The sequence below is a fragment of the Pseudophryne corroboree genome, chromosome 8, assembly GCF_028390025.1.
Source record: "Pseudophryne corroboree isolate aPseCor3 chromosome 8, aPseCor3.hap2, whole genome shotgun sequence".
Taxonomy (NCBI): domain Eukaryota; kingdom Metazoa; phylum Chordata; class Amphibia; order Anura; family Myobatrachidae; genus Pseudophryne; species Pseudophryne corroboree.
This window is the reverse complement of record NC_086451.1, coordinates 173,345,819-173,373,598: the sequence shown is the minus strand read 5'-3', so window position 1 is coordinate 173,373,598 and position 27,780 is coordinate 173,345,819. Positions and strand designations below refer to the sequence as shown.

The 27,780-nt window shown below is 48.2% G+C and overlaps 7 non-coding genes and 1 pseudogene across 7 annotated transcripts; all 8 read left to right on the top strand.

The window, feature by feature from the left end:
- Positions 1-6,534: 6,534 nt before the first annotated feature.
- On the top strand, positions 6,535-6,701 carry LOC134951180 (U1 spliceosomal RNA). The gene has a single exon (XR_010183968.1). It is a non-coding gene; the product is annotated as a U1 spliceosomal RNA (small nuclear RNA).
- A 17,332-nt stretch (positions 6,702-24,033) lies between these two features.
- Positions 24,034-24,197, top strand: LOC134950986 (U1 spliceosomal RNA). The gene has a single exon (XR_010183808.1). It is a non-coding gene; the product is annotated as a U1 spliceosomal RNA (small nuclear RNA).
- Positions 24,198-24,349: 152 nt separating this feature from the next.
- Positions 24,350-24,491, top strand: LOC134952804 (U1 spliceosomal RNA; annotated as a pseudogene).
- A 694-nt stretch (positions 24,492-25,185) lies between these two features.
- Positions 25,186-25,349, top strand: LOC134951192 (U1 spliceosomal RNA). Its single transcript, XR_010183978.1, has one exon. It is a non-coding gene; the product is annotated as a U1 spliceosomal RNA (small nuclear RNA).
- Positions 25,350-25,501: 152 nt separating this feature from the next.
- Positions 25,502-25,664, top strand: LOC134953221 (U1 spliceosomal RNA). The gene has a single exon (XR_010185497.1). It is a non-coding gene; the product is annotated as a U1 spliceosomal RNA (small nuclear RNA).
- A 671-nt stretch (positions 25,665-26,335) lies between these two features.
- On the top strand, positions 26,336-26,499 carry LOC134951288 (U1 spliceosomal RNA). The gene has a single exon (XR_010184056.1). It is a non-coding gene; the product is annotated as a U1 spliceosomal RNA (small nuclear RNA).
- A 152-nt stretch (positions 26,500-26,651) lies between these two features.
- LOC134953406 (U1 spliceosomal RNA) lies at positions 26,652-26,814 on the top strand. The gene has a single exon (XR_010185561.1). It is a non-coding gene; the product is annotated as a U1 spliceosomal RNA (small nuclear RNA).
- A 671-nt stretch (positions 26,815-27,485) lies between these two features.
- LOC134950831 (U1 spliceosomal RNA) lies at positions 27,486-27,649 on the top strand. The gene has a single exon (XR_010183682.1). It is a non-coding gene; the product is annotated as a U1 spliceosomal RNA (small nuclear RNA).
- Positions 27,650-27,780: the final 131 nt, after the last annotated feature.

Here is a 27,780-nt window from a genome sequence, read left to right as displayed (position 1 = left end):
TATTAGGAATGCAGACATATGATGGTGGCCCTGTTGGCACCACCAATAACTGACTGGGTAAAAGTTTCAGTAATATCAGAGTAAGGTTGGATAAATCTGTGTCCCAGACACAGCCGTAGAGAATAGATGTGATGTTCTTGGCTATGTTTCTTTTCCCTCAGGCCCCGCGGGGTCGCAAAAATGTTATTTTGCCCAGTTACTACACACTGATACTGACACGGATACTGATTCCTATGTCGACCATAATGTTTCCTGATTAGATCCAATATTGGCAAGGAGCATTCAGTACATGATTGTGGATATTAAGGACATATTAAAATCACTGAAGACCCTGCTGTTCCTGAGAAAGGGGTCTATATGTATGTATATATAGATATATAATGAAAGCTGATGTAACGTTCCTCCATCTCTGTTTGAGAAAGTCTGGGCCAGCTCGACAAGATGGTTTCAAATCCCCAAAAGGATTCTGGTTGTTTATTCATTTCCCGCCGCGGACAGAATAAAGTGGGAGTCACCCCCTGTTCTGCACGGGGCCCTGTCACAAATCCAGCGGATCGTATGCAGGAAGCTACATTATTTCTAGTTATGTAACCAAGGGTACATTACTTAGACCTGCCATTACATGTGCATGGGTGAGTAGTAGTATTCAAGAATTGGTCGAATACCTTGTCATCCGATATAGATACCTTGGAGAGATGGGATACTCCTTACGTTGTATCATATCAAGGACACTGCAGCATACTTACGTGAGACTGCAAGGGATATAGGACTCTTGAGTTCACGGGCCAATTTCATGGCAGTCTCGGATAGGAGGGCATTGTGGATTCACCAAGAGAATGCTGATGCTGACTCCAAGAAGAAAGGGAGTCCCTTCCCTATGAAGGTGAAGCGTTGTTTGGTGACTGCCTAGTTAATTTGATCTCGGCAGCTCCCGCAGGTAAGTCAACCTTCTTGCCCTATGTTCCCTCCCAACGGATGAAGACGCATCATTATCTGATGCAGTCATTTCGGCCCAATAGATATGCAAGAAGTTAAGATTCCCCTTTCTTTGCAGGTAGAGGAAGGAGAAGAGGGAAGAGGTCTGCATCCTCTTCAAGATCGCAGGAGCAGAGATCATCCTCTGCTTCTGCCAAATCCACCGCATGACGCTGGGGCTCTCTTGCAGGAGCCCGCACCAGTGGGGGCACGTCTAAAACTCTTCAGTCAGTTCTGGATTCATTCGGACATGGACTCGTGTGTTTTACAAATAGTGTCCCAAGGGTACAAACTGGGGTTTCAAGACGTTCCCCCTCACCGATTGTTCAAATCGGCTTTAGTCAGCAGGGAGAAGGTTTTTATTCAAGCCTCTTCGTGGTCCCTAAGCCGGACAGCTCAGTCAGACCAATCTGAAATCTGAAATCCCTCAATTTCTACGTAAGGAAATTAAATTTCAAGATGGAATCTCTCAGTGCAGTGATCTCCAGTCCGGAGGAAGGAGATTTCATGGTTTTGGTAGACATAAAGGATGCCTACTTACATGTTCCCATTTAGCCTCTGCATCAAGCTACCTGAGGTTTGCAATTCAGTATTGCCATTACCAATTTCAGACATTGCCGTTTGGTCTGTCCACGGCTCTGAGGATTTTCACCAGGGTGATCGCAAGCAAGGAGTAACAATTATCCCGTACTTGGATGATCTTTTGATAAAGGCGAAATCCAGGGACCAGTTAGTGCAAAACATTGCACTCTCCCTGACAGTTCTTCAACAACATAGTTGGCTCCTAAACTTGCCAAAATCGCAGTTGGTCCCAATGACGCGGTTGTTGTTTTTGGGAGTGATACTGGACACAGAAGAGGTTTTCTTCCAGTGGAAAGGCTCTGGAGATCCAGAGTCTGGTCAAACAAATTCTGAAACCAGCAAGAGTGTTAATCCATCAATGCATTTGGTTGCTGGGTAAGATGGTTGCGGCCTACGAGCCCATTCAGTTTGGCTGGTTCCATGCCAGAGTGTTCCAGTGGGACCTGTTGGACAAGTGGTCCGGATCCCACCTACACACGCACCGGAGGATAATCCTGTCTTCCAAGACCAGAATCTCACTCCATTGGTGGCTGCACAGTTCTCACCTCCTAGAGGGGCAAAGGTTCGGGATCCAGGACTGGATCCTAGGGACCATGGATGCAACCCTCCGAGGCTGGGGAGCAGTCACACAGGGGGAAAACGTCCAAGGAAGATGGTCAAGTCGGGAAAGTTGTCTCCACATAAATGTTCTGGAGTTAAGGGCCATTTAATAACTGCAGACACAGTACGCACTGGGACGGGTGCCCAGCATCCTCTACGGAATAAGAGAAAAGGATTTACCTGTAGGTATTAAAATCCTATTTTCTCTAACGTCCTAGAGGATGCTGGGGACTCCGTAAGGACCATGGGGATAGACGGCTCCGCAGGAGACATGGGCACTTTAAGAAAGACTTTAGTTCTGGGTGTGCACTGGCTCCTCCCTCTATGCCCCTCCTCCATACCTCAGTTTGATACTGTGCCCAGTGGAGACTGGGTGCTTTTCAGGAGCTCTCCTGAGCTTTCTGACAGAAAGTATTTTGTTAGGTTTTTAATTTTCAGGGAGCACTGCTGGCAACAGACTCCCTGCAACGAGGGACTGAGGGGAGAGAAGCAGCCCTACTCTCCGAGTTGCAAGGTCCTGCTTCTTAAGCTACTGGACACCATTAGCTCCAAAGGGATTAGCTCCAAAGGGATTGGTACGCAGGATCTCACCCTCGCCGTCCGTCCCAGAGCCGCGCCGCCGTCCCCCTCGCAGAGCCGGAAGATAGAAGCCGGGTGAGTATGAGAAGAAAAGAAGACTTCAGAGGCGGCAGAGGACTTCATGATCTTCATTGAGGTAACGCACAGCACTGCAGCTGTGCGCCATTGCTCCCATACACCTCACATACTCCGGTCACTGTAAGGGTGCAGGGCGCAGGGGGGGCGCCCTGGGCTGCAATATAAACCTCTTTTTGGCAGAAATATAACATATATACAGCTGGGCACTGTATATATGTATGAGCCCCCGCCAATTGTACAGTTTAAGCAGGACAGAAGCCCGCCGCCGAGGGGTCGGGGCTTCTCCCTCAGCACTCACCAACGCCATTTTTTCTCCACAGCACCGCTGAGAGGAAGCTCCCCGGACTCTCCCCTGCTTATACCACGGTAGACAAGAGGGTTGAAAAGAGAGGGGGGGGCACATAATTTGGCGCAAATTACTTACAGCAGCGCTACTGTGCAAACATTAAGTTACTGTGCTATTCCTGGGTTATATAGCGCTGGGGTATGTGCTGGCATACTCTCTCTCTGTCTCTCCAAAGGGCAGAGCCGGCCATAGGCATAGGCAAACTAGGCAATTGCCTAGGGCATTTGATATGCCTAGGGGCATCAGCAACTTCTGCTGATTAAAATGATATGCGGCATGCCTATATTCTGTGTGTAGCATTTCATATGCAGATACAGCCACAGTCTCACACAGTATATAGGCGTGCTGCATATCATTTTAATCGGCAGAAGCTGCGTGTGCATCCTAACAACATAGCAATGCAAATAAGATGCATTTTAATAAAAAAAAGGTGCCCCAACGTTAGCATTGAGGCAAGATTTATGAGGACACATCTGTATCCAAGCAGAGGCAGAGGTCACAGTGTTAGTGGCAGTGTGAGTGCTGTGTGCATGTGAGTGGGTTGATTGTGCAGTAGTGTTCGGAATATGAGTAAGGAGCATTATGTGTGTCATGTAAAAATGCATTAATAATGTGCAACATATGGGTAAGGGGCACTATGTGTGTCATTATGTGTATAAGGGCATTAATAATGTGCGGCATATGTGTAAGGGACATTGGTGGTCATTTCGAGTTGTTCGCTCGGTAATTTTCTTCGCATCGCAGCGATTTTCCGCTAATTGCGCATGCGCAAGGGTGGTCATTCCGAGTTGTTCGCTCGGTAATTTTCTTCGCATCGCAGCGATTTTCCGCTAATTGCGCATGCGCAATGTTCGCTCTGCGACTGCGCAAAGTAAATTTGCTATGCAGTTAGGTATTTTACTCACGGCATTACGAGGTTTTTTCTTTGTTCTGCTGATCGTAGTGTGATTGACAGGAAGTGGGTGTTTCTGGGCGGAAACTGGCCGTTTTATGGGTGTGTGTGAAAAAACGCTGCCGTTTCTGGGTAAAACGCGGGAGTGTCTGAAGAAACGGGGGAGTGTCTGGGCGAACGCTGGGTGTGTTTGTGATGTCAAACCAGGAACGAAACTGACTGAACTGATCACAGTTGTCGAGTAAGTCTGGAGCTACTCAGAAACTGCTAAGAAGTGTCTATTCGCAATTCTGCTAATCTTTCGTTCGCAATTTTGATAAGCTAAGATTCACTCCCAGTAGGCGGCGGCTTAACGTGTGCAATGCTGCTAAAAGCAGCTTGCGAGCTAACAACTCGGAATGAGGGCCATTATGTGTAAAAGGGCATTAATAAAGGTTGTCATAATGTGTAAGACGCATTATGTTTATAAGGACATTAGTGATGTGTCTCATATGTGTAAGGGGCATTACTGTGTGGAATTATGTGTATAAATGCATTACTAATGTGTGGCATTATGTGTATAAGGTGCTCTAATATGTAGCGTTGCGTATAGAAAGGGCATTTACTGTGTCGTCTAATGTGAATAAAGAGCAATAGGGTGTGGTGTAATGTAAATAAGGAGCAATTCAGTGTGATGTAATGTGAATAAGGAGCACTACTGTGAGAAGTAACGTTTATAAGGTAAAGTAATACTACTGTGGGATGTAATGTGAATTATGGACACTATCGCGTGATCAAATGTGAATAAAATTGCAGTACTGTGTGGCGGAATTTTAATTGGGGGTACTATTGTGAGGACATGCCCATTGCCAGCAAAAACACACCCCTTTTTGGACTGTGCGCCAAATGTGCGAACTGTTCCTGTTTAAAATATAGGGGGTACAAACACCAAAATAAGTACTGTTATGGGTGAGGGTTGATGGTGCTGGGAAAGAGGTGCAAGGTCAGAGGCGGAACCAGCGGTGGTGCTAGGGGGCACCAGGCAAAATCTTGCCTAGGGCATCATATTGGTTAGGGCCAGCTCTGCCAAAGGGCCTTGTGGGGGAAATGTCTTCAGTAAAAGCATTCCCTGTGTGTGTGGTGTGTCGGTACGCGTGTGTCGACATGTCTGAGGAAGAAGGCTATATTAGAGAGGAGCGGGAGCAAATGAATGTGGTGTCTCCGCCGACACCTGATTGGATGGATATGTGGAATGTTTTAAATGCTAGTGTAAACTCATTGCACAAAAGATTAGACAAGGCTGAAGCTTTGGGACAGTCAGGGTCTCAACCCATGCCTGATCCTATGTCGCAGGGACTGTCAGGGTCTCATAAGTGCCCACTATCCAGATTGTTGACACAGATACCGACACGGATTCTGACTCCAGTGTCGATTACGATGATGCAAAGTTACAGCCAAAATTGGCAAAATACATTTGATATATGATTATGGCAATAAAAGATGTTTTGCACATCACAGAGGAGCCCCCTATCCCTGACAAGAGGGTACATATGTACAAGGGAAAGAAGCCTGAGGTAACCTTTTCCCCTCACACGAGCTGAACGAGTTATGTGAAAAAGCTTGGGAATCTCCTGCAGATTTCCAAAAGGATTCTTATGGCGTATCCTTTCCCATCAACGGATAGGTTACGATGGGAATCCTCCCCTTGGGTGGACAAAGCATTAACACGCTTATCCAAGAAGTTAGCCCTCCCGTCCCAGGATACGGCTACCCTCAAAGAGTCTGCTGACCGCAAACAGGAGATTACCCTGAAGTCCATTTATACACATTCAGGTACCTTACTCAGACCGGCAATTGCGTCAGCCTGGGTGTGTATGTGTAGTGCTGTAGCGGCATGGACGGATACTCTAGATAAGGATACTATTTTATTGCCCCTGGGGCATATAAGAGATGCTGTCCTATATATGTGTGTATGCAAACTACAGGTGGTGCTGCATGGCTCACACCCTTTTACTTGTCTTGTAGAGCAACTCTGGAGCTGTTACTGGGTCCAGCTGCTGCAAGAAATCAGCTTGAATGCTTCAGGGGCTGGGGCATGGCCAACATGAGCCCCACACTGATGGGGGTGTATAAAGCGATCTAGGGGTCATCCAAGCGCAACCCCACAAAGGCCGCCATGCCCTGCGTGACCATTTTCTCTTTTCATATGCAGACGAGGGTTGCAGCCAACTATACCCATTGCTTGGATGACATCACCATATGCGAATCCATCTGCTGCAGGCCTTCCCCCAGGAATGCTTGCACTAGTTGTTGCATTTGGTTTGTTGTTTGGGGGGTGCTTCAGTATTAGGCAGCCTTCTGCCCTCACACATTCGTCTGAAAATGTGTTCTCCCTGCAGTTGTTGTCCCCAGATGAGAGTTCCCTTGTGCTGCCTCAGTTGAATCTCCTTTACTTGACGGAGGTGTGCCTGAGCAGCGGCCCTCCCCAGCCCTATCTCAAATCATACTTATTTTGCTTAGGTGATACCATGGTCATGAAGATTGTTTTCCCAGGGTGAGGTTCATTCATTGCATTCTGGGTATGCTGACCTCTGTGATTTCCCCAAATGTGGGAATCTCGACTGCATAATTTGTGGTAGGGGGGGGGGACTGCATTTGTGCTTTCCCCTGGTTGGCTCTGGTATAATTTAGATCTCATTGTCTCAGGTCTCTCTCCCGCCTAGCTTGCTGTCTGTTTCCACTTCTCTTTTCTTGAGCCCCTCCCTTCTATGCCCTTGCGCACTATCCTGACTTCTCCCGTCTGCTTACTTTGTGCCTTCCAACGCACAATGCGAACTACAGGTGGTGTTGCAGGGCCCACACCCTTTTATTTGCATTACAGAGCAGCTCTGGAGCTGTTACAGTGCCCAGCTGCTGCAAGAAATCAGCTTGAATGCTTCAGGGGCTGGGGCATGGCCAACATGAGCCCCACACCAAAGGAGGGTGGGGGGTGTTCAATGCGAACTAGGGGTCATCCAAGTGCCCCTTTTCTCTTTTCATATGCAGATGAGGGTTCCAGCCAACTTTGGCCCACTGCTTGGATGACATCACCGTATGCAAATCCGTCTGCTGCAGACCTTTCCCCAGGAATGCTTGTACTAGTTGTTGCATATGGTTTGATGTTTGAGGGTGCTTCAGTATTAGGCAGCCTTCCGCCCTCTCATTTTCATCTGAAAAGATGTGGTCTCCCTGCAGTTGTTGTCCCCAGACAAGAGTTCCCTTGTGCTTCCTCAGTTGAATCTCCTTAACTTGACGGGGGTGTGCTCGAGCAGCCGCCCTCCACAGCCCTATCCCAACACATGCTTTTCTTGCGTATGAGATCTCTTGATCATGAAGATAGTTCTCACAGGGTGAGGTTCATCCATTACATTTTAAAGTAGGAAGGTACAAATTACATATTCAAATTACATATATGTGCTGGATTCAAATGTTTTCCCCCCTTCCTTTCTCAATTGTGCCCATCAGCAGCTATTCTAATGTTGCTGCCAATGGGTGTGACACATTCATTTCTTCTGTGGGGTACACTGGACTCCACAAGGATTCACATTGGGGTGTAGAGTAGGATCTTGATCTGAGGCACCAACAGGCTCAAAGCTTTTGACTGTTCCCAAGATGCTCAGCGTCCCCTGCTCTATAACCTCGCTTCCATGAACAGGGAGCTCAGTTTGTAGTTGGTGCCTTCAGTAGCAGGCCACTTAACAGGGGGCTGCCTCAGGCAGCCTATTCTTAGCTATTAATTTTGACAAGAAAAGAAGAACTTTTTTTATAAGAATCTACAAGGGCTGCAGCAGGTTAGGTCTAATAGACATCTTTACTGCAGCTCCATCACTCCCAGCGGCGCAGTATACTCCCGTGCCCTGGTTGCTGGGTCACTGCAGCGGAGGCTCCGGTTTCTTCCTAAGGTCAGTCACACACACACCGCCCTCCGGGATCACGAGGCCGCTGATGAAAGGGAGGTAAGGGACTTCTGTGCCCACACTATACCGTGATCCAGCGTGGCTGTAGGGGGTGGGCCATGTGCGCACTGGCGTGGACACTGATTACTGGGCAGCCGCTCCACTAGCCACCAGGGACAGTTAAGGAGCACAGCTCTGGGGGGGTTTTCTCTTATATTAACCCCATTTTGTACTACCCGCAGTGCATTGTGATAGGTAATAGAGCCTGATTCAGGTTGGATTGCAATCGCAATAAGCAATCCAACTGCAAAAATTGCTAAGAGCATACGCATGCGCCTGCATTTTCTGCGGCACCCCGCAGATAATGCGATCGCTTCTGACTGTCAATCGGTGCTGGGGGGAAGGGGCAGCAACAATCCATTTCCAAGTCGGAGATGGAGCGGTGCATGGGCAGGGCTACAAAATGGGGTCGGCAACGGAGAAACAGGAGGCGTGGTCAGAGCTGCTGCATGACATCACATGCAGCAGCTGCGATCACAAAAATGGTGGCGGCTTCCTGCGCACACATACAGTCTGCACCAACAGGAGGCTAACCCATTTTTTATGATCACGCTGAACTGCACTGAGACTGCAATTTCAGCGTGGTCAAGAAGGGAGGCGGCATGCTGGGTGGCCCCAGCATGCGAACCAAAGTAACTAAGTAAGTTACAGAATTTGCAATCCTTACTGAATTAGGCCCATTGATTACAAAATGTATTTGTAAATATTTGAAGTTTTTCTTCAGGGACTAACACAAAAGATGCTTGGGGCTACTAACACATGGGTAAGCCACGTAAAGCTTCCCATGGGTCAGTGGCATCACAACGGGGTTGCGGCCCACACCCGAGTGTCACCCGCCAAGGGGGGTGACACCAAAGTGCCGGCTCCTCTTCAGTGACAGAATATGGGTGTTTCACTGTAACATTACGTGCAACACCCAGTTTCTGTCACTGTGCAGGAGCCAGCACCACTCACACACTAGTCCCCGGGTGCAGCACTCAACCCCCGGGATACCCGGAGCAACAAAATGGAGATTCAGGAAAACAGGCCACACCCCTACCTATGAGACCATGCCTCCTTTTTACCATTGCGCTGCTTATCTGCGCGCACTGCATTACAATCTCCCTCGCTGCCTCTCTGGGTGTCACCAATGATAGTGACACCTTTGCCATGCTTGTAGCAGCTGGTCCTAAGATCTACACCTCCAGCCCTGAGTGTTTGCCCTTGTGACTTGTTGATCATCATAGCGAAGCAGATTCTTACAGAAAACTGCAGGGGCTTAGATTGAAAAGAAAAACATTGACGAACCCATCATTTCAGCAACAGGGTCTGCCACACGGCTGACTGAAATGACTGGTTGGTTTGGGTCCCCACCAAAAAAGAAGCAATCAATCTCTCCTTGCACAAACTGGCTCTACAGAGGCAAGATGTCCACCTCATCATCCTCCGATTCCTCACCCCTTTCACTGTGTACATCGCCCCCCTCACATATTATTAATTCGTCCCCACTGGAATCCACCATCTCAGATCCCTGTGTACTTTCTGGAGGCAATTGCTGGTAAATGTCTCCACGGAGGAATTGATTATAATTCATTTTGATGATCATCATCTTCTCCACATTTTCTGGAAGTAACCTCGTACGCCGATTGCTGACAAGGTGAGCGGCTGCACTAAACACTCTTTTGGAGTACACACTGGAGGGAGGGCAACTTAGGTAGAATAAAGCCAGTTTGTGCAAGGGCCTCCAAATTGCCTCTTTTTCCTGCCAGTATACATACGGACTGTCTGACGTGCCTACCTGGATGCGGTCACTCATATAATCCTCCACCATTCTTTCAAAGGTGACAGAATCATATGTAGTGACAGTAGACGACATGTCAGTAATCGTTGCCAGGTCCTTCAGTCCGGACCAGATGTCAGCACTCACTCCAAACTGCCCTGCATCACCGCCAGCGGGTGGGCTCGGAATTCTTAGCCTTTTCCTTGCACCCCCAGTTGCGGGAGAATGTGAAGGAGGAGCTGTTGACGGGTCACGTTCCGCTTGACTTGACAATTTTCTCACCAGCAGGTCTTTGAACCTCTGCAGACTTGTGTCTGCCGGAAAGAGAGATACAATGTAGGTTTTAAATCTAGGATCGAGCACGGTGGCCGAAATGTATTGCTCTGATTTCAACAGATTGAATCCTGGTTAAGCGAATTAAGGGCTCCATCCACAAGTCCCACATGCCTAGCGGAATCGCTCTGTTTTAGCTCCTCCTTCAATGTCTCCAGCTTCTTCTGCAAAAGCCTGGCAGTGTCTGAACTGACTTCACGTGTGGCAAGTTCAAAGGGTTGCAGAACCTTACACAACGTTGAAATCATTCTCCACTGCGCTTGAGTCAGGTGCATTCCCCCTCCTTTGTCTATATCGTGGGTAGATGTATAGGCTTGAATGGCCTTTTGCTGCTCCTCCATCCTCTGAAGCATATAGAGGGTTGAATTCCACCTCGTTACCACCTCTTGCGTCAGAGGATGGCAGGGCAGGTGCAGGAATGTTTGGTGGTGCTCCAGTCTTCGGCACGCGGTGGCTGAATGCAGAAAGTGGCCCGCAATTCTTCGGGCCTCCGACAGCATCTCTTGCACGCCCCTGTCGTTTTTTTAAATAATTCTGCACCACCAAATTCAATGTATGTGCAAAACATGGGACGTGCTGGAATTTGCCCAGATGTAATGCACGCACAATATTGGTGGCATTGTCCGATGTCACAAATCCCCAGGAGAGTCCAATTGGGGTAAGCCATTCTGCGATGATGTTCCTCAGTTTCCGTAAGAGGTTGTCAGCTGTGTGCCTCTTATGGAAAGCGGTGATACAAAGCGTAGTCTGCCTAGGAACGAGTTGGCATTTGCGAGATGCTGCTACTGGTGCCGCCGCTGCTGTTCTTGCTGCGGGAGGCAATACATCTACCCAGTGGGCTGTCACAGTCATATAGTCCTGAGTCTGCCCTGCTCCACTTAACCACGGACATGTGGACTAGTGGACCTTGGGTACAACTGCATTTTTTAGGACACTGGTGACTCTTTTTCTGAGGTCTGTGTACATTTTCGGTATCGCCTGCCTAGAGAAATGGAACCTAGATGGCATTTGGTACCGGGGACACAGTACCTCAATCAAGTCTCTAGTTGCCTCTGAATTAACGATGGATACCGGAACCACGTTTCTCACCACCCAGGCTGACAAGACCTGAGTTATCCGCTTTGCAGCAGGATGACTGCTGTGATATTTCATCTTCCTCGCAAAGGACTGTTGGACAGTCAATTGCCTACTGGAAGTAGTACAAGTGGTCTTCCGACTTCCCCTCTGGGATGACGATCGACTCCCAGCAGCAACAACAGCAGCGCCAGCAGCAGTAGGCGTTACACTCAAGGATGCATCGGAGGAATCCCAGGCAGGAGAGGACTCGTCAGACTTGCCAGTGACATGGCCTGCAGGACTATTGGCTTTCCTGTCTAAGGAGGAAATTGACACTGAGGGAGTTGGTGGTGTGGTTTGCAGGAGCTTGGTTACAAGAGGAAGGGATTTAGTGGTCAGTGGACTGCTTCCGCTGTCATCCAAAGTTTTTGAACTTGTCACTGACTTATGATTAATGCGCTGCAGGTGACGTATAAGGGAGGATGTTCTGAGGTGGTTAACGTCCTTACCCCTACTTATTACAGCTTGACAAAGGCAACACACGGCTTGACACCTGTTGTCCGCATTTGTGTACAGGATGCATACCTTCATGTCCCCATTTATCCATCTCATCAGGCGTACCTCAGATTTGCGGTACAGGATTGTCATTGCCAATTTCAGACGTTGCTGTTTGGTCTCTCCACGGCCCAGAGAATTTTCACCAAGGTAATGGCGGAAATGATGGTTCTCCTGCGTAAGCAAGGTGTCACAATTATCCCGTACTTGAGCGATCTCATAAAAGCGAGATCAAGAGAGCAGTTGCTGAACAGCGTATCACTTTCACTGAAAGTGTTACAGCAACACGGCTGGATTTTCAATATCCCAAAGTCGCAGTTGGTTTCTACGACTCGTCTGTCTTTCTTGGGCATGATTCTGGACACAGACCAGAAGAGAGTTTATCTCCCGATAGGAAAGGCCCAGGAACTCATGACTCTTGTCAGGAACCTATTGAAACCAAAACTTGTGTCAGTGCATCACTGCACTCGAGTCCTGGGAAAGATGGTGGCATCATACGAAGCCATTCCATTCGGCAGGTTCCATGCGAGGACTTTCCAATGGGACCTACTGGACAAGTGGTCTGGGTCACATTTGCAGATGCATTGGTTGATCACCCTGTCCCCCAGGGTCAGGGTATCACTCCTGTGGTGGCTGCAGAGTGCTCACCTTCTCGAGTGACGCAGATTCGGCATTCAGGACTGGATCCTGGTGACCACAGAGGCAAGCCTCCAAGGTTGGGGAGCAGTCACACAGGGAAGAAATATCCAAGGTCTTTGGTCAAGTCAAGAGACTTGTCTTCACATCAACATCCTGAAACTAGGGGCCATATACAATGCCCTACGTCAAGCGGAGACCTTACTTCGCGACCAACCGGTTCTGATCCAGTCAGACAACGTCACCGCAGTGGCTCATGTAAACCGCCAAGGCGGCACAAGGAGCAGAGTGGCGATGGCACAAGCCACCAGAATTCTTCGCTGGGTGGAGAATCACGCAAGCGCACTGTCAGCAGTGTTCATTCTGGGAGTGGACAACTGGGAAGCAGACTTCCTCAGCAGACACGACCTACATCCGGGAGAGTGGGGACTTCATCAGGAAGTCTTTGCACAGATTACAAGTCGGTGGGAACTGCCACAGATAGACATGATGGCGTCCCGGCTCAACAAAAAGCTACAGAGGTATTGCGCAAGGTCAAGAGACCCTCAGGCAGTAGCTGTAGACACCCTAGTGACACCGTGGGTGTTCCGGCCGGTCTATGTATTTCCTCCTCTTCCTCTCATACCCAAGGTGTTAAGGATAATAAGACAAAGAGGAGTGAGAACAATCCTCATTGTTCCAGATTGGCCACGGAGGACCTGGTATCCGGATCTGCAGGAAATGCTCACAGAAGATCCGTGGCCTCTTCCTCTAAGACAGGACCTGTTGCATCAGGGGCCCTGTCTGTTCCAAGACTTACCGCGGCTGCGTTTGACGGCATGGCGGTTGAATGCCGGATCCTAGCAGTGAAAGGCATTCCGGTTGAGGTCATCCCTACGCTGATAAAGGCTAGGAAGGATGTAACGTCAAAACATTACACCGTATATGGTGAAATTATGTTTCTTGGTGTGAGGCCAGGAATGCTCCTACGGAAGAATTCCATCTGGGCCGTTTCCTTCACTTCCTACAAACTGGAGTGAATTTGGGCCTAAAATTAGGCTCTATTAAGGTCCAGATTTCGGCCTTATCCATTTTCTTTCAAAAAGAATTGGTTTCTCTTCCAGAAGTTCAGACTTTTGTAAAAGGAGTGCTGCATATTCAGCCTCCTTTTGTGCCTCCGGTGGCACCTTGGGACCTTAACGTGGTGTTAAGTTTTCTAAAATCACACTGGTTTGAACCACTTAAAACGGTGGAGTTAAAATATCTCACATGGAAGGTGGTCATGTTATTAGCCTTGGCTTCGGCTAGGCGAGTGTCGGAATTAGCGGCTTTGTCACATAAAAGCCCATATTTGGTGTACCATGTGGATAGAGCGGAATTGCGGACCCATTTTCAATTCCTACCAAAAGTGGTCTCATCTTTTCACATGAACCAACCTATTGTGGTGCCTTTGGCTACGCGTGACTTGGAGGATTCCGAGTTACTTGATGTGGTCAGGGCTTTGAAAATTTACGTGGCCAGGACGGCTAGAGTCAGGAAAACTGAAGCGCTGTTTGTCCTGTATGCAACCAACAAGATTGGTGCCCCTGCTTCAAAGCAGGCTATTGCTCGCTGGATTTGTAACACGATTCAGCAAGCGCATTCTATGGCTGGATTGCAGTTACCGAAATCGGTCTAGGCCCATTCCACGAGGAAAGTGGGCTCTTCTTGGGCGGCTGCCCGAGGGGTCTCGGCACTACAGCTGTGTCGAGCTGCTACTTGGTCAGGTTCAAACACCTTTTCAAAATACTATAAGTTTGATACCCTGGCTGAGGAGGAACTCATGTTTGCTCAATCGGTGCTGCAGAGTCATCCGCACTCTCCCGCCCGTTTTGGAGCTTTGGTATAATCCCCATGGTCCTTACGGAGTCCCCAGCATCCTCTAGGATGTTAGAGAAAATAAGATTTTAAACCTACCGGTAAATCTTTTTCTCGTAGTCCGTAGAGGATGCTGGGTGACCGTCCCAAGTGCGGACTACTTCTGCAATACTTGTATATAGTTATTGCTTCAATAAGGGTTATGTTAGAGTTGCATCAATCCTGCACTGATGCTACAGTATGTTGTTTTTTCGTACTCATAACTGGGTAGTTTATCACAAGTTATACGGTGTGATTGGTGTGGCTGGTATGAATCTTGCCCTGGATTAACAAAATCCTTTCCTCATACTGTCAGTCTCCTCTGGGCACAGTTTCTCTAACTGTGGCATAGAGGGGCATAGAGGGAGGAGCCAGTGCACACCCAGAACTAAAGTCTTTCTTAAAGTGCCCATGTCTCCTGCGGAGCCCGTCTATCCCCATGGTCATTACGGAGTCCCCAGCATCCTCTACGGACTACGAGAAAAAGATTTACCGGTAGGTTTAAAATCTTATTTTCTACTTTATTATTTTCTATCCTAGTTTATTACGACCAACTTTCATCCAAGGAGTTTGATATTCTACTACCTGCATGCAATTTAAATTGCTTAAATTGTTTATATGGTTGATTTGTCCTTCACAATCCATAATCTGCAACTTGGATGTACTTGTGTCATTGAAAATCTTATAATAAAAATGTTTATATATTGAAAAAAAAAGTTATAAGACATATGCCTACCTACTAAATGGGGTAAAATTAGGGGATTCTGTACTGGAAAAGGACTTAGGTGTCCTCATAGATAGCAAGCTAAGCAGTAGTACCCAAAGTAGGACTGCAGCAAAGAAGGCTAATAAGATATTAGCATGCATAAAACGGGGTATTGATGCTAGGGACGAGAGTATTATACTCCCGTTATATAAATCACTAGTGAGGCCACACCTTGAATACTGTGTACAGTTCTGGGCACCGTACTACAAAAAGGATATCCTGGAGCTTGAAAAGGTACAGAGGAGGGCGACCAAACTAATTAAGGGCATGGAGATGATGGCATACAAGGAAAGGCTTGAAAGACTAGGCATGTTTACATTGGAAAAGCGGAGACTAAGAGGGGATATGATCAACATCTACAAATATATAAGGGGACAATACACAGAGCTTGCGTGGGACCTGTTTCTGGTTAGATCAACACAGAGGACTCGTGGACACTCGCTCAGGTTAGAGGAGAGGAGATTCCGCACAATACAGCGTAAAGGCTTTTTCACGGTAAGGACAATACGTGTTTGGAATTCCCTGCCCGAGGGAGTTGTAATGGCGGAATCTGTCAACACCTTTAAGAATGGGTTAGATAAATTCCTATTGGATAAGGATATCCAGGGGTATGGTGCATAGTCATGCATTATAATTACTATAAATAGGGATAAAATGCAATGGCTGACAGCAGCATCAGTCAGACATTTTAGTAAAATCATCATGCATAGGACACCACAAATAGGTTGAACTCGATGGACAATTGTCTTTTTTCAACCTCAGATACTATGTTACTATGTTACTATGTAATATTTGAAGAAACAAAATAAAATAAAGCTATGTATTGGGTTTCACTAACAAGCACATTGGAAGACTTGACTACTGTTAAAAGACATGCATTACATGGTATAGAGCCACAAACCACAATGTAGTAAAATAAAAACAAACTTACATGTGTATCAAACCTATGTGAGGCTTACATTGATAGTGCAAGATCAACACTCTATCAACTGTGCAAACTAGACTGCACATAAATGCCATAAAATTTATCTTAGATTTTAGTAAATAAGGCCTGTTGCTGTCCGGGTCACACAGCCGTCACGGCCCCGCCCCCATACGGTCCGGTCATGTCTGCGTTGTCCTGACTGTGCCCCCAAAATGGCGGCACAACGCCGCTGGCCCGACTCCTCCTGCCCAGTGACCGCCTCTACCTGTCAATCAGGCTGAGGCGCTCACTGGGCAGAGATGCTGATCGCATCTCTGGCATGTGCCGGTGCACTGTGGCACCAGCACACACGCACTTCAGACCTGATCTCCTGTTGTGTGAATATGCACAGCAGGGATCAGGTCTTAATTAGGCCCTATATACAGCTGTCAGTAAAGCAGGGATGTGCTGCTGCCAGTGAGGCAGGGATGTTCTGCTGTCAGTGAAGCAGTGATGTGCTGCTGTCAGTGAAGCAGTGATGTGCTGCTGTCAGCGAGGCAGTGATGTGCTGCTGTCAGCGAGGCAGGGATGTGCTGCTATAAGTGAGGCAGGGATGTGCTGCCGTCAATGAGGCAGGGATGTGCTGCCGTCAATGTTGCAGGGATGTGTTGCTGTCAACGTTGCAGGGATGTGCTGCTGTCAGTGAAGCAGGAATGTGCTGCTGCAGTGAGGCAGAGATATGCTGCCCACTATCTCCCTATCACCCCTGCCTGAGTCGCACACTTTCCCTGTCACCCCTGCCTCAGTTACCCACTATCTCCCAGTCACCGCTGCCTCAGTCAACCACTATACCTGCGACCCCTGCCTCAGTCTCTTACTGTCCCTGTCACCCCTGCCACAGTCATCCACTATCTCCCTATCATCCCTGCCTTATTCATTTATTATCCCTGTCACCCACTTTCTTCCCATACTTACCCAACCCCTTCCTATCACCCCTCCCTCAGTAACCAACTATCTCCCTGTCACCCCTGCCTAAGTCACCCACTATCACTGTCACCCCTGCATCAGTCACCCACTATCTCCCAGTCACCCCGGCTTCAGTCACCCACTATATCCCACTCATACATGCTTCAGTCACCCACTATCTCCCAGTCATCCCTGCCTCAGTCACCTACTGACACCAGTGTAGATATTTCTGCTGCAGCCTCTCCACTCTCCAGCGTGAACGTCCTGACGACTGAGGAAATCCGCTTCCCAGTTGAGGACTCCGGGAATGAACACTGCCGATATTGCTGGCAGATGACGTTCTACCCAACTGAGGATTTTTTTATACTTCCAGCTTTGCCATGCAGTTTCGAGTGCCGACTTGATGATTTGTGTACACTACCGTGGTGGCGTTGTCCGATTGTACTTGAACAGGCCTGTTCTGTACTAGAGGCAGGGCCAGTATCAATGAATTGAACACTGCCCGCAATTCCAGAATGTTTATCGGGAGGAGAGATTCCTCCCTGGTCCACCGATGGTGAAGGGTCGTCATCACGGCCATGACCTTGGTGAATTTCCGAGGTGCCGTGGCCAAACCAGAAGGCAGGATCTGAAATCCAAAAACTAACCAGGCACAACACTGCTTAGCTTCCAACATAAGATGAGATTGGACATATCCAGTGTGATGCGGCTGTAGATGATTTTTGCTGTTTCTAACTTCTACATCAATGAATAAGTTTCAAAATAGAATGCATCAAGAGAACGGTGTTGGTAGTATAAAACTACCTACAGCACCTGGTATTCCCAGGTGGTCTCACATCCAAGAACAAACCAGGCCTAAGATCAGGTGATATTGGGCATATACAGTGTGGTGTGGCTGTAGATGAGCTTAGTGGTTTCTGTTAGAGTTCTTCTACTTCTAACTACTAGTACATAAATGAATAAGCGGCCGATTTATTAAACCTGGTGGAATGATAATTTGCATGGTGATAAAGTACCAGCCAATCAGCTCCTAATTGCCATGTCACAGGCTGGGTTTGAAAAATGACAGTTAGGAGCTGACTGGCTGGTACTTTATCACCTTGCACTTTATCAGTTCACCAGGCTTAATAGATCTGCCCCAATGTTTCAAAATGGAATGCATCAAGAGAACGGTGTTGGTATTGTAAAAATACACACAGCTCCTGGTATTTCCTGGTGGTCTCCCATCCAAGTACTAAAACCAGGACCAACACTGCTCAGCTTCCATGATCAGGAGAGATTGGGCAAATCCAGTGTGCTGTGGCTGTAGATGAGCTGGTGGTTTCTGTTAGAGCTTTTCTACTTCTAACTTCTGGTACATAAAAGAATACATGTAAAAATTAAATGTACCAAGAAAAGGGTGTTGGTAGTTTAAAAACACCTAAAGAATCTGATAATACATGGATGGGAGACTGCTTGGTAGTAACAAAGTCCAATACTGCTTTGCTTCAAAGATCAAATGAGATTGGGCATATCCAGTGTGGTGTGGCTTTAGATAAGCTTTGTGGTTTCTGTTAGAGCTCTTCTACTTCTAACTACTGGTACATTAATGAATATGTATAAGGTTGTAGTTTATCCAATATGCCTTTACTACCTTACCTTACCCCCCCCCCCCTCCCCCCCCCCTTCCTTTGTTCTCTCCTCGTGTGTGCGTTATTTGTTTTCTCATACGTCCTAGAGGATGCTGGGATCACATTAAGAACCATGGGGTATAGACGGGATCCGCAGGAGACATGGGCACTTTAAGACTTTCAAAGGGTGTGAACTGTCTCCTCCCTCTATGCCCCTCCTCCAGACTCCAGTTTTAGAATTGTGCCCAGTGAGACTGGATGCACTACAGGGGAGCTCTACTGAGTTTCTCTGAAAAGACTTATGTTAGTTTTTCTTATTTTCAGGGAGGCTGCTGGCAACAGTCTCCCTGCTTCGTGGGACTTAGGCGAGAGAAGTATGACCAACTTCTAGTGAGTTCAATGGCTCTACTTCTGGCTGACAGGACACCATTAGCTCCTGAGGGTGCTGATCGCTGGGTACGCCTAGATGCCCACTCCCGTAGCCTGCCATCACCCCCTTACAGAGCCAGAAGTCAGAAGACAGGCGAGTAGCAGAAGAACAGATGGCATTCTGAGGTACCACGCAGCGAGCGGAATGCTGTGCGCCATGCTCCCACACAAACACAGGCACTGCAGGGTGCAGGGCGTTGGGGGGGGGGGGCACCCTGGGCAGCATAAATTCCTCACAAAAGGCTGGCAAAAGTGGACATTAGTGCCTGGGCACTGTCCTTACCCCACCAGCGTAATTAATTATTTGTTTCTGAGCGGGACAGAAGCGTGCCATTACAGCGGCGGGGCTTCTTCCTCACCTCACCAGCACATCTATAGAGCGTTACAAGTCTATCACTATAGAGTTTATTATTTCCCAGACTGTGTACTTTTGACGCTGGGTTGTGAGCTGAAAAATCCCATCTGTCCCTCTGACAGATTTACTGTAGGTCTATCCCCCATAAGCCGATGTGTCTGTGGGTACTTGGTACATGTGTGTCAACATGTCGGTGGCTGAATGTTTTTCCCAAGAGGAAACTATATTAGGAATGCAGACATATGATGGTGGCCCTGTTGGCACCACCAATAACTGACTGGGTGAAAGTTTCAGTAATATCAGAGTGAGGTTGGATAAATCTGTGTCTCAGACACAGACGTAGAGAAAAGATGTGATGTTCATGGCTATGCTTCTTTTCCCTCAGGCCCCGCAAAAATGTTATTTTGCCCAGTTACTACACACTGATACTGACTCGGATACTGATTCCTATGTCGACCATAATATTTCCTGATTAGATCCAATATTGGCAAGGAGCATTCAGTACATGATTGTGGATATTAAGGACATATTAACATCACTGAGGACCCTGCTGTTCCTGACAAATGGGTCTATATGTATGTATATATATAGATATATAATGAAAGCTGATGTAACGTTCCTCCATCTCTGTTTGAGAAAGTCTGGGCCAGCTCGACAAGATGGTTTCAAATCCCCAAAAGGTTTCCGGTTGTTTATTCATTTCCTGCCGCGGACAGAATAAAGTGGGAATCACCCCCTGTTCTGCATGGGGCCCTGTCACAAATCCAGCGGATCGTATGCAGGAAGCTACATTATTTCTAGTTATGTAACCACGGGTACATTACTTAGACCTGCCATTACATGCGCATGGGTGAGTAGTAGTATTCAAGAATTGGTCGAATACCTTGTCATCCGATATAGATATCCTGGAGACATGGGATGCTCCTTACGTTGGATCATATCAAGGACACTGCAGCATACTTACGACTGCAAGGGATATAGGACTCTTGAGTTCACGGGCCAATTTCATGGCAGTCTCGGATAGGAGGGCATTGTGGATTCACCAAGGGAATGCTGATGCTGACTCCAAGAAGAAAGGGAGTCTCTTCCCTATGAAGGTGAAGCCTTGTTTGGCGACGGCCTAGTTAATTTGATCTCGGCAGCTCCCGCAGGTAAGTCAACCTTCTTGCCCTATGTTCCCTCTCAACGGATGAAGACGCATCATTATCTAACGCAGTCATTTTGGCCCAATAGATATGCAAGAAGTTAAGATTCCCCTTTCTTTGCAGGTAGAGGAAGGAGAAGAGGGAAGAGGTCTGTAGCCTCTTCAAGATCGCAGGAGCAGAGATCGTCCTCTGCTTCTGCCAAATCCACTGCATGACGCTGGGGCTCTCTTGCAGGAGCCCACACCAGTGGGGGCACGTCTAAAACACTTCAGTCAGTTCTGGAATAATTTGGACCTGGACTCGTGGGTTTTACAAATAGTGTCCCAAGGGTACAAACTGGGGTTTCAAGACGTTCCCCCTCACCGATTGTTCAAATCGGCCTTAGTCAGCAGGGAGAAGGCTTTTATTCAAGCCTCTTCGTGGTCCCGAAGCCGGAAGGCTCAGTCAGACCAATCTGAAATCTGAAATCCCTCAATTTCTACCTAAAGAAATTCAATTTCAAGATGGAATCTCTCAGGGTAGGGATCTCCAGTCCGGAGGAAGGAGATTTCATGGTTTTGGTAGACATAAGGATGCCTACTTACATGTTCCGTTTAGCCACTGCATCAAGCTACCTGAGGTTTGCAATTCAGTATTGTCATTACCAATTTCAGACGTTGCCGTTTGGTCTGTCCACGGCTCCGAGGATTTTCACCAGGGTGATGGCGGAAATGATGGTTCTCCTTCGCAAACAAGGAGTCACAATTATCCCGTACTTGGATGATCTCTTGATAAAGGCGAGATCCAGGGACCAGTTGTTGCAAAACATTGCACTCTCCCTGACAGTTCTTCAACAACATGGTTGGCTCCTAAACTTGCCAAAATCGCAGTTGGTCCCAATGACGCGGTTGTTGTTTTTGGGAGTGATACTGGACACAGAAGAGGTTTTCTTCCAGTGGAAAGGCTATGGAGATCCAGAGTCTGGTCAAACAAATTCTGAAACCAGCAAGAGTGTTAATCCATCAATGCATTCGGTTGCTGGGGAAGATGGTTGCGGCCTACGAGGCCATTCAGTTTGGCAGGTTCCATGCTAGAGTGTTCCAGTGGGACCTGTTGGACAAGTGGTCCGGATCCCACCTACACATGCACCGGAGGATAATCCTATCTTCCAAGACCAGAATATCACTCCATTGGCGGCTGCACAGTTCTCACCTCCTAGAGGGGCGATGGTTCGGGATCCAGGACTGGATCCTAGGGACCACGGATGCAACCCTCCGAGGCTGGGGAGCAGTCACACAGGGGGAAAACATCCAAGGAAGATGGTCAAGTCGGGAAAGTTGTCTCCACATAAATGTTCTGGAGTTAAGGGCCATTTAATAACTGCAGACACAGTACGCACTGGGACGGGTGCCCTGCATCCTCTACGGACTAAGAGAAAAGGATTTACCGGTAGGTATTAAAATCCTATTTTCTCTAATGTCCTAGAGGATGCTGGGGACTCTGTAAGGACCATGGGGATAGACGGGCTCCGCAGGAGACATGGGCACTTTAAGAAAGACTTTAGTTCTGGGTGTGCAGTGGCTCCTCCCTCTATGCCCCTCCTCCATACCTCAGTTTGATACTGTGCCCAGTGGAAACTGTGTGCTTTTCAGGAGCTCTCCTGAGCTTTCTGACAGAAAGTATTTTGTTAGGTTTTTAATTTTCAGGGAGCACTGCTGGCAACAGACTCCCTGCATCGAGGGACTGAGGGGAGAGAAGCAGCCCTACTCTCTGAGTTGCAAGGTCCTGCTTCTTAGGCTACTGGACACCATTAGCTCCAGCGGGATTGGTACGCAGGATCTCACCCTCGCCGTCCGTCCCAGAGCCGCGCCGCCGTCCCCCTCGCAGAGCCGGAAGATAGAAGCCGGGTGAGTATGAGAAGAAAAGAGACTTCAGCGGTGGCAGAAGACTTCATGATCTTCACTGAAGTAATGCACAGCACTGCAGCTGTGCGCCATTGCTCCCATACACCTCACATACTCTGGTCACTGTAAGGGTGCAGGGCGCCCTGGGCAGCAATATAAACCTCTTTTTGCCAAAAATATAACATATATACAGCTGAGCACTGTATATATGTATGAGCCCCCGCCAATTTTACAGTTTAAGCGGGACAGAGGCCCGCCGCCGAGGGGGCGGGGCTTCTCCCTCAGCACTCACCAGCGCCATTTTTTCTCCACAGCACCGCTGAGGCAGCTCCCCAGACTCTCGCCTGCTGAAACCACGGTAGACAAGAGGGTTGAAAAGAGGAGGGGGGGCACATAATTCGGCGCAAATTACATACAGCAGCACTACTGGGCAAACATTAAGTTACTGTGTTATTCCTGGGTTATATAGCGCTGGGGTGTGTGCTGGCATACTCTCTCTCTCTGTCTCTCCAAAGGGCCTTGTGGGGAAACTGTTTTCAGAAAAAGCATTCCCTGTGTGTGTGGTGTGTCGGTACACGTGTGTCGACATGTCTGAGGAAGAAGGCTATATTAGAGAGGAGCGGGAGCAAATTAATGTGGTGTCTCTGCGACAGCTGATTGGATGGATATGTGGAATGTTTTAAATGCTAGTGTAAACTCAGTGCACAAAAGATTAGACAAGGCTGAAGCTTTGGGACAGTCAGGGTCTCAACCCATGCCTGATCCTATGTCGCAGGGACTGTCAGGGTCTCATAAGCGCCCACTATCCCAGATTGTTGACACAGATACTGACACGGATTCTGACTCCAGTGTCGATTACGATGATGCAAAGTTACAGCCAAAATTGGCAAAATCCATTCGATATAGGATTATGGCAATAAAAGATGTTTTGCACATCACAGAGGAACCCCCTGTCCCTGACAAGAGGGTACATAAGTACAAGGGAAAGAAGCCTGAGGTAACCTTTCCCCCCTCACACGAGCTGAACGAGTTATGTGAAAAAGCCTGGGAATCTCAAGATAAAAGACTGCAGATTTCCAAAAGGATTCTTATGGCGTATCCTTTCCCATCAATGGATAGGTTAAGATGGGAATCCTCCCCTAGGGTGGACAAAGCATTAACACGCTTATCCAAGAAGGTAGCCCTCCCGTCCCAGGATACGGCTACCCTCAAAGAGTCTGCTGACCGCAAACAGGAGATAACCCTGAAGTCCATTTATACACATTCGGGTACCTTACTCAGACCGGCAATTGCGTCGGCCTGGGTGTGTAGTGCTGTAGCAGCATGGACGGATACCTTATCTGAGGGGATGGATACCCTAGATAAGGATACTATTTTATTGACCCTGGGGCATATAAGAGATGCTGTCCTATATGTGTGTATGCAAAGTACAGGTGGTGCTGCAGGGCTCACACCCTTTTACTTGTCTTGTAGAGCAACTCTGGAGCTGTTATTGGATCCATCTGCTGCAGGACTTCCCCCAGGAATGCTTGCACTAGTTGTTGCATTTGGTTTGTTGTTTGGGGGTGCTTCAGTATTAGGCAGCCTTCTGCCCTACCATGTTCATCTGAAAATATGTGTTCTCCCTGCAGTTGTTGTCCCCAGATGAGAGTTCCCTTGTGCTGCCTCAGTTGAATCTCCTTTACATGACAGAGATGTGCCTGAGCAGCGGCCCTCCCCAGCCCTATCCCAAGTCATACTTATTTTGCATAGGAGATACCATGGTCATGAAGATTGTTCTCCCAGGGTGAGGTTCATTCATTGCATTCTGGGTATGCTGACCCCTGTGATTTCCACAAATGTGGGAAACTCGACTGCATTATTTGTGGTAGTGGGGGACTGTGTTTGTTCTTTCCTCTGGTCAGCTCTGGTAAAAGTCAGATTTATTTGTCTCAGATCTTCCTCTAGCCTTGTTCTTCTATCGAGAGTTTCCTTATGCTGCCTCAGTTGGATCTACTTCACTTGACAGGGGGGTGCCCGAGCAGCGACCCTCCCCAGCTCTAGCCCAACTCCTACTTACCTGCCAGGTGAGATACTATGATCATGAAGTTGCTTCTCCCAGGACAAGGATCACCCATTGCACTCTGGGTGTGCTGCTCCTGCGATTTCCCCAAATGTGGGAAACTTGACTGCATAATTTGTGTTTCCCCTGGTCAGCTCTCATATAATTCAGATCTCTTTGTCTCAGGTCTCTCTCCAGCCTAGTTTGCTGTCTGTTTCCACTTCTTTTTTCTTGAGCCCCTCCCTTCTATACCCTAGTGCACTATCCTGACTTCTCCTCCCGTCTGCTTACTTAGTGCCTTACAATGCACAATGCAAACTACAGGTAGTGCTGCAGGGCCCACACCCTTTTACTTGCCTTACAGAGCAGCTCTGGAGCTGTTACAGTGCCCAGCTGCTGCAAGAAATCAGCTTGAATGCTTCAGGGGCTGGGGCATAGCCAACATGAGCCCCACACCGAAGGAGGGTGGAGGTGTTTAATGCGAACTAGGGGTCATCCAAGCGCCGCAAAAGGCCGCCATGCCCTGCACGCCCCTCTTCTCTATTCATATGCAGATGAGGGTTGATGCCAACTTTGACCCACTGCTTGGATGACATCACCATATGCAAATCCATCTGCTGCAGGCCTTCCCCCAGGAATGCTTGCACTAGTTGTTGCATTTGGTTTGTTGTTTGGGGGTGCTTCAGTATTAGGCAGCCTCTGCCCTCCCATGTTCATCTGAAAATATGTGTTCTCCCTGCAGTTGTTGCCCCCAGATGAGAGTTCCCTTGTGCTGCCTCAGTTGAATCTCCTTTACTTGACAGAGATGTGCCTGAGCAGCGGCCCTCCCCAGCTCTATCCCAAATCATACTTATTTTGCATAGGAAATACCATGGTCATGAAGATTGTTTTCCCAGGGTGAGGTTCATTCATTGCATTCTGGGTATGCTGACCCCTGTGATTTCCCCAAATGTGGGAAACTGGACTGCATTATTTGTGGTAGTGAGGGACTGTGTTTGTGCTTTCCTCTGGTCAGCTCTGGTAAAAGTCAGATTTCTTTGTCTCAGATCTTCCTCTAGCCTTGTTCTTCTTTCGAGAGTTCCCTTGTGCTGCCTCAGTTGGATCTCCTTCACTTGACAGGGGGGTGCCCGAGCAGCGACCCTCCCCAGCTCTAGCCCAGCTCCTACTTACCTGCCAGGTGAGATACTATGATCATGAAGGTGCTTCTCCCAGGGCAAGGCTCACCCATTGCACTCTGGGTGTGCAACTCCTGCGGTTTCCCCAAATGTTGGACACTTGACTGCATAATTTGTGTTTCACCTGGTCGGCTCTCGTATAATTCAGATCTCTTTGTCTCAGGTCTCTCTCCAGCCTAATGTGCAGTCTGTTTCCACTTCTCTTTTCTTGAGTTGCTCCCTTCTATGCCCTTGCGCACTATCCTGACTTCTCCCGTCTGCTTACTTTGTGCCTTCCAACGCACAATGCAAACTACAGGTAGTGCTGCAGGGCCCACACCCTTTTACTTGCCTTACAGAGCAGCTCTGGAGCTGTTACAGTGCCCAGCTGCTGCAAGAAATCAGCTTGAATGCTTCAGGGGCTGGGGCATAGCCATCATGAGCCCCACACCGAAGGAGGGTGGAGGTGTTTAATGCGAACTAGGGGTCATCCAAGCACCGCAAAAGGCCGCCATGCCCTGCATGCCAATTTTCTCTTTTCATATGCAGACGAGGGTTGAAGCCAACTTTGACCCACTGCTTGGATGACATCACCATATGCAAATCCATCTGCTGCAGGCCTTCCCCCAGGAATGCTTGCACTAGTTGTTGCATTTGGTTTGTTGTTTGGGGGTGCTTCAGTATTAGGCAGCCTTCTGCCCTCCCATGTTCATCTGAAAATATGTGTAACTCCTGCAGTTGTTGTCCCCAGATGAGAGTTCCCTTGTGCTGCCTCAGTTGAATCTCCTTTACTTGACAGAGATGTGCCTGAGCAGCGGCCCTCCCCAGCCCTATCCCAAATCATACTTATTTTGCATAGGAGATACCATGGTCATGAAGATTGTTCTCCCAGGGTGAGGTTCATTCATTGCATTCTGGGTATGCTGACCCCTGTTATTTCCCCAAATGTGGTAAACTTGACAGCATTATTTGTGGTAGTGGGGGACTGTGTTTGTGCTTTCCTCTGGTCAGCTTTGGTAAAAGTCAGATTTCTTTGTCTCAGATCTTCCTCTAGCCTTGTTCTTCTTTCGAGAGTTCCCTTGTGCTGCCTCAGTTGGATCTCCTTCACTTGACAGGGGGGTGCCCGAGCAGCGACCCTCCCCAGCTCTAGCCCAACTCCTACTTACCTGCTAGGTAAGATACTATGATCATGAAGGTGCTTCTCCCAGGGCAAGGCTCACCAATTGCACTCTGGGTGTGCTGCTCCTGCGATTTCCCCAAATGTGGGAAACTTGACTGCATAATTTGTGTTTCCCCTGGTCGGCTCTCGTATAATTCAGATCTCTTTGTCTCATGTCTCTCTCCAGCCTAGTTTGCTGTCTGTTTACACTTCTTTTTTCTTGAGCCGCTCCCTTCTATGCCCTTGCGCACTATCCTGACTTCTCCCGTCTGCTTAATTTGTGCCTTCCAACGCACAATGCGAACTACAGGTAGTGCTGCAGGGCCCACGCCCTTTTACTTGCCTTACAGAGCAGCTCTGGAGCTGTTACAGTGCCCAGCTGCTGCAAGAAATCAGCTTGAATGCTTCAGGGGCTGGGGCATGGCCAACATGAGCCCCACACCGAAGGAGGGTGGAGGTGTTTAATGCGAGCTAGGGGTCATCCAAGCGCCGCAAAAGGCTGCCATGCCCTGCACGCCCCTTTTCTCTTTTCATATGCAGACGAGGGTTGAAGCCAACTTTGACCCACTGCTTGGATGACATCACCATATGCAAATCCATCTGCTGCAGGCCTTCCCCCAGGAATGCTTGCACTAGTTGTTGCATTTTGTTTGTTGTTTGGGGGTGCTTCAGTATTAGGTAGCCTTCTGCCCTCCCATGTTCATCTGAAAATATGTGTTCTCCCTGCAGTTGTTGTCCCCAGATGAGAGTTCCCTTGTGCTGCCTCAGTTGAATCTCCTTTACTTGACAGAGATGTGCCTGAGCAGCGGCCCTCCCCAGCCCTATCCCAAATCATACTTATTTTGCATAGGAGATACCATGGTCATGAAGATTGTTCTCCCAGGGTGAGGTTCATTCATTGCATTCTGGGTTTGCTGACCCCTGTGATTTCCACAAATGTGGGAAACTCGACTGCATTATTTGTGGTAGTGGGGGACTGTGTTTGTGCTTTCCTCTGGTCAGCTCTGGTAAAAGTCAGATTTCTTTGTCTCAGATTTTCCTCTAGCCTTGTTCTTCTTTCGAGAGTTCCCTTGTGCTGCCTCAGTTGGATCTCCTTCACTTGACAGGGGGCTGCCCGAGCAGCGACCC